Source organism: Tenrec ecaudatus, chromosome 10 (genome assembly GCF_050624435.1).
Source record: "Tenrec ecaudatus isolate mTenEca1 chromosome 10, mTenEca1.hap1, whole genome shotgun sequence".
NCBI classification, from domain to species: Eukaryota; Metazoa; Chordata; class Mammalia; order Afrosoricida; family Tenrecidae; genus Tenrec; species Tenrec ecaudatus.
The window spans coordinates 66,536,589-66,542,588 of NC_134539.1; positions in this window are offsets into that span (position 1 = coordinate 66,536,589).

Below are 6,000 nucleotides of genomic sequence, written 5' to 3' on the forward strand. Positions count from 1 at the left end.
GGAAATACAAAAGGAGATTTTTTAAAAAGGAAAGAGCAGAAATAATATTTGAGGAGATAATGACAACATTTTCCCAATCTAATAGAAGACAACTTTCCTCTGGTTTCTAAATGCTCCCCACCAGCACCCCCCCCCCCCACTATCATGATCCCAATTCTACCCTACAAATCTGGCTAGACCAGAGGATGTACACTGGTACATATAGGAACTGGAAACACAGGGAATCCAGGACAGATGATCCCTTCAGGACCAGTGGTAAGAGTGGTGATACAGGGAGGGTGGAGGGAAGATGGAGTAGAAAGGGGGAACCAATTACAAGAATCTACATATAACACCCTCCCTGGGAGGTGGGCAGCAGAAAAGTGGGTGAATGGAGACATCAGCCATTGTAAGCTATGACAAAATAATAATAATTTATAAATTATCAAGGATTCATGAGGGAGGGGTAGAGGGGTGGGAGGTGGGGGGAAATGAGGAGCTGATACCATGGCCCAAGTAGAAAGCAAATGTTTTGAGAATGATGATGGCAACAAATGTACAAATGTGCTTGACACAATGCATATATATATGGATTGTAATAAGAATTGTATGAGCCCCAATAAAATGACTAAAAAAAGACATATCCAAGAATCTCAAAGAACCCCAAGCAGAATAAATATCCTCTGAAATCTTCTTCAAACCAAACAATAGCTTAGCTTAAGTAGTCAAAAATGTCTGCCTTGAGCATTATGCTGTTTTGAGAACTATTTATTACAACAGCAACTTGAAAAGTTAGAGTGGAACCTAGAGGCAATGAGCTTATGTTAACAGGGAACAACTCAGAAAAGGGAGTTGAAGATGGTTATACAAGTAGAAGAATGTGGCCAATTTCACTACTTGGCACATGCAGACACTGGTGAATTGCTGTATCTTCTACTGTGCATATTCTCAACAACAACAAAATTTAAAATATTCTCTTTTAAATTGTATACTATGGACAACTGAATTATATTTCACCTTTATTTGGGAAGAGGAAATAGAGGGCCTATTCCAAAAGAACTAGCTCCGTTATGTTTTTCTTTTAGATGAAAACAACCAAACTACTTCTCTTAATGGGATGGATCAAGGAACACTAAAACATGTTTCTTTCTTCCCCAAAATATGTTTTCTTGTTCGATGGTTATAATCTAACTTCTTCCTGTGGACTGAGAGGATTCCTTGAACTTTTCAAGTGGAAGGTCTATAAGACCAGGTCCAAATGTTCTGTTGTGAGGCTCCCTCTGCCCTTTTCCATCCCGAAAGTGCAAGTCTGGGACTCCTGGCACTTCCGTCTGTGGCACCCGGGGCATGGTTGGTGATAACACAGAACAAAGGAGAAAACTCTGGAGCTCTACTCAGCTCTTTGTGCTAAGCTGCTTTGGGCTTGTCACTGAAACTCCCATAAGCACAGTTTCTTCATATGTCAACTATAAAGAAGAGCATCAATTTTATTGTATTAAGTAAATATGTCTAGTGCACTGTCTACTCCAAAAAGTTACATAATGGACAGCTATTGAATAAATATTTTTGTTTAAAATCAAAAGCCCAAAAAGTATTAGATCCTAACTATATTTTGTTTTCTTAATGGTACAGTATGTGAGATCCCCCTTCTCGATGCAGAGAAGAGATTTAGTGTTTAAATTAGTAGGAATCCATCTATCCATCTTTACTCAACTAGCGCCTCCCACACACACCCTACCCAACCATTTTCTGCCTTGATATTTCCTATTCATATGTAATAGGAATTCTTTCCTCCCGGTGTTCGTGTCCTGTGTAGTCTGTCCCACGGTGACTGAGGCTGACCTGCATAGCAAATAGGATAATTGTAGAAATGACAATGTGACTTCTGAGTCTGGCTCATAGAAACACATTGCCATTCTCAACTCGCTTCCTTTTGGATCACTTGCTTTGGAGTAAACCAGCTGCCATGGCCAGGGATGTTAAGCAGCATTTTGGAGAGAGCCACACTGTGAGGAACTGAAGCTTCCTGCCAACAGCCAGCACTAATTTGCCAGCATGACAGGTGACCCCACCTTAGAGGCAAATCCTTCGGTGCCAGTCCAGCTCTCAGATAACCGGATCCAGGCAAACTTGTTAACTATCATCTCTCTCTTTGAGCTATAAATAACCATCTGAGCCACTTCTTAATTCCTGACCCATGAAAATGATAGGAAAATACAATTTGATTTTTTTTTTTTAAATCATTTCACTGGGGGCTCCTACAATGCTTATCACAGTCCATACATCACTCCATTGTGTCAGGCACATTTGCACATTGTTGCCATCATCATTTTCAAAACATTTTCTTTCTACTTGAGCCCTTGGTATCAGATCCTCATTTATTCCCCTCCCTTCCCCACCCTCCTTCCATCACGAACCCTTGATAATTTATAAATTAATATTATTTTTCATGTCTTACACTGACCAATGTCTCACTTCAGCCACTTTTCTGTGGTCCATCCCCTGGACAGGGTTATATGTAGATCACTGTGTTCGGTTCACCCTTTCTCCCCCGACATCTCCCTTACCCTTCTGGTATCGCTACTCTCATTATTTGTCCCGAGGGGTTGTTCTGTCCTGGATTCCCTGTGTTTCCAGCTCTTTTCTGTACCTGTGTACATCCCCTGGTCTAGCCGGATTTTTAAGGTAGAATGGAGATCATGATAGTGGGGGGGAGTATTAAAGAAATAGAGGAAAGTTGCATGTTTCCTCAGTGCTATACTGTACCATGACAGGCTCATTTCCTCCCCTCAATCCTTCTGTAAGGGAATGTCCAGTTGCCTACAGATGGACTTTGGGTCTCCACTCTGCACTCCCCCCTCATTCAAAATGATATGATTTTTTTGTTCTTCGATGCCTGATAGCTGATCCTATAGGCACTTCGTGATCACACAGGCTAGTGTGCCTCTTCCATATGGACTTTGTTGCTTCTGAGCTAGATGGCTGCTTGTTTATCTTCAAGCCTTTAAGACCCCAGAGGCTATATCTTTTGATAGCCAGGCACCACCAGCTTTCTTCACTATACTTGCTTATGTACCCGCTTTGTCTTCAGTGACCATGTCAGGAAACTAAGCATCACAGAATGCCAGGCTATTAGAACAAAGTGTCCTCACATTGAAGGAGTACTTGGGTAGAGGCCTAATGTCCATCTGCTACATTACTACTAAACCTATAAATATATGCACATAGATCTATTAACCCATCATGAAACATAATATATTTACATATGCACATGCCTGTAATTAGACCTCTATAAATGCTCATTTGCCTCTTAGTTCTTTCCTCTATTTCCTTTTACTTTCCAGGCCTCCTACACTCTCCTCACCATCAATTTTAGATCACTTGTTGTTCCCTTGTCCCTGGGTTATCACCCACTTCCTTTCACCCGTCTCCCCTCTCCCATGTGCCCCTTGGAACTGTCGGTCCTATTGTTTTCTCCTCCAGATTGTTTACCCCACCTATCTTATCTAGACTGACCTGCAGAGATAATAATATGCACAAAAAACTAGACAGCAAAACAAACCAACAAAACAACAAGAACAACAAAAAGCAGTGACCAAAAAATAGTTCAAGGTCTGTTTGTTGACCCTTAGGAGTGTTTTCCTGTCGAGTCTGATGGGGTGCCATGCCCTGAGCCCAAAGTCTATTTTTGGTATTCCCTCGGGACTTCCTTGTTCTGTTGAATGTCCTTAGTGTTTGGCCTTGGTATGGTGGGGTCAGATCAGACTCAATTCCCACACTGGGTCTCCAATGTTGTAACCCGGAGCACTATGGGTCAGTGAGGGACGTCGTATTTCATAATGGGGCCAGCCCTGTGGTCCTCTCTGTGCATTGGCTGCTCTGAGCAGGAATATTGTCCTCTGGGCTTGGTGGGCCAGGATATGCTCCACTCTCTCTTCCTCCCACTTCATTTGCTCCTGGTTACGCTGCTCAGACATGTCCCTCTCCCTGAGCTGTAGCTTCAGTGAGTGCTGTCCTCTGAAGTGAATTCTTCTTCAGAAAGGGAGGACTGTTCACGTAGTTGGGATTGGGGAAAATTTCTTGTTTTAAGCCACTAATTTTGATATAATTTTTTGTTTGGCAATAATAGATAAACAAAAATTATACATTCCTTCAACTTAAGGGATTAGTACTTGTTTTCTGTTGTCGGAGAGTGATGTCTTTCAACGGAGTGAGGCAGTTGATAACATAGCTGAGATCTGAAATGGCACAGAAGTGCTTAGGTGGCAGAGATCCCAACGACGGCATCCTGTTTTGTCAGAGGTCAAAAGCTTTAGCTCTTGGAGTGAAACAGGAGTTTTAGCTCCAAACACTTGTAGCTCCTTCTGGATCACCAGGCTCCCAACAGTGAGAAAGCTTCTGTGGGAGTAAAGTGTATTAATTGAAGTACCAAACTGGCATTCACTAGTGTTGTGTTCTTAGAACAATCATTTAACATTTCTGAGTTTTGTATTCCTTTCCTGTAACATGTAATTCACATCAGACAAAGTGATTGTAAAGATCGGAGATAAAATTCATGACACAAATGATGTGATCCATATGTGGGAACAAATATTGCTATTAAAAGATGTAGATCTAAATAAGAGATCATTCATTAAAGAATGCTTTGTTTATTAATTTGCCGAGTAAATGTGTGAGGTAATACTCAGTATTAATGAAGTTGGAGATATTGGATTCTTTCCTCCACAGCAGCTGAATATAATTGTTTTAACATTTCTGAAGGACAACATGTGTCAAAAGCCAATGAGCACATGTTGTTTTCAGTTTGTTTTTAAATCGCCGAAGAAAATTACAGCATCTTTTGTTAGAATGTGTGCATAGGAAACTACTGAAGGCCCCTGAGAAAAATGATTCATGGTTTAAAGTGTAGTTATTTTGTTTCTTCTTTGGGAAGAAGGCTTCTGGTCTTGATAGTGAAGACAGGAGCTCCAGCTAAGGTTGAATCACATGATAATTAGGGACTCAATCGTGTGGGTCCCAGTTCTTATGGCATAAAACTTCTAATTATTTTTTATCCTCAGTTTCTGAATCAGTTGCTTTGAATCAATGTTTGGCCAACATTTCCCCTTCTCAGAAAAGAATTTACTCAGCACACCCCGGCCATTAAAAATGTAAGACCATAGCCCATAATCCAAGATAAATTGTCGATGTCTGCTTTCACAGTTCTCTTGGATTATTCCTGACCTCACCCCCAAAGCATTGCCCACTCAGGGAAACAATGCTAGGTCATGATAAACTAGGTTATCATGATTAGCCAATTTAGAGAATGAGACACAGAAGTAGCAGTGGCCCAACACCACTGCAGAGAAACACAGCTGCTTCCTTGAGTCCTAAAGGGGTCACCTCACTTAAGATGTTTGTTGCATTTCTGACCCATGGAGCCTGCAACGCCCACATACAAGGCAGGTAGGGGATTTCTAACCTGATTGCTATGGAAAAATTACTTATTTTATGAGCCCCTGATTTTAAGTGAGGGGAATTTTGATTTTAAGAAAATCTTCCTCCAATTACTGAAACCCAAATGAAGGCCAAACATGATAGTGTGACAAGAGGAAAGTAAAAGAAAATAGAGGAAAGAACTAGGAAGCAAATGGGCATTTATCGAGATCTATATATAGGCATGTACATATGTAAATATATTTCAATATAACAATAGGGAAATAGATCTATGAACATATATTTATATGTCAAGTATTAAGGTAGGAGACAGACATTGGGCCTCTACTGAAGTACTCCCTTAATGCAAGAACACTTTGTTCTAATAACCTGGCATTCCATGATGCTCAACTTCCTGACATGATCACTGAAGACAAAATAGGTATGTGAGCAAATGTGGTGAAGAAAGCTGATGGTGGCCAGCTATCTGGGGTCTTGAAGACTTGAAGATAAATAAGCTGAAAAGCAATGAAGTTGACATGGAAGAAGCACACCAGCCTATGTTATCATGAAGTGTTGATGGGATCAAGTATCAGGCATCAAAGA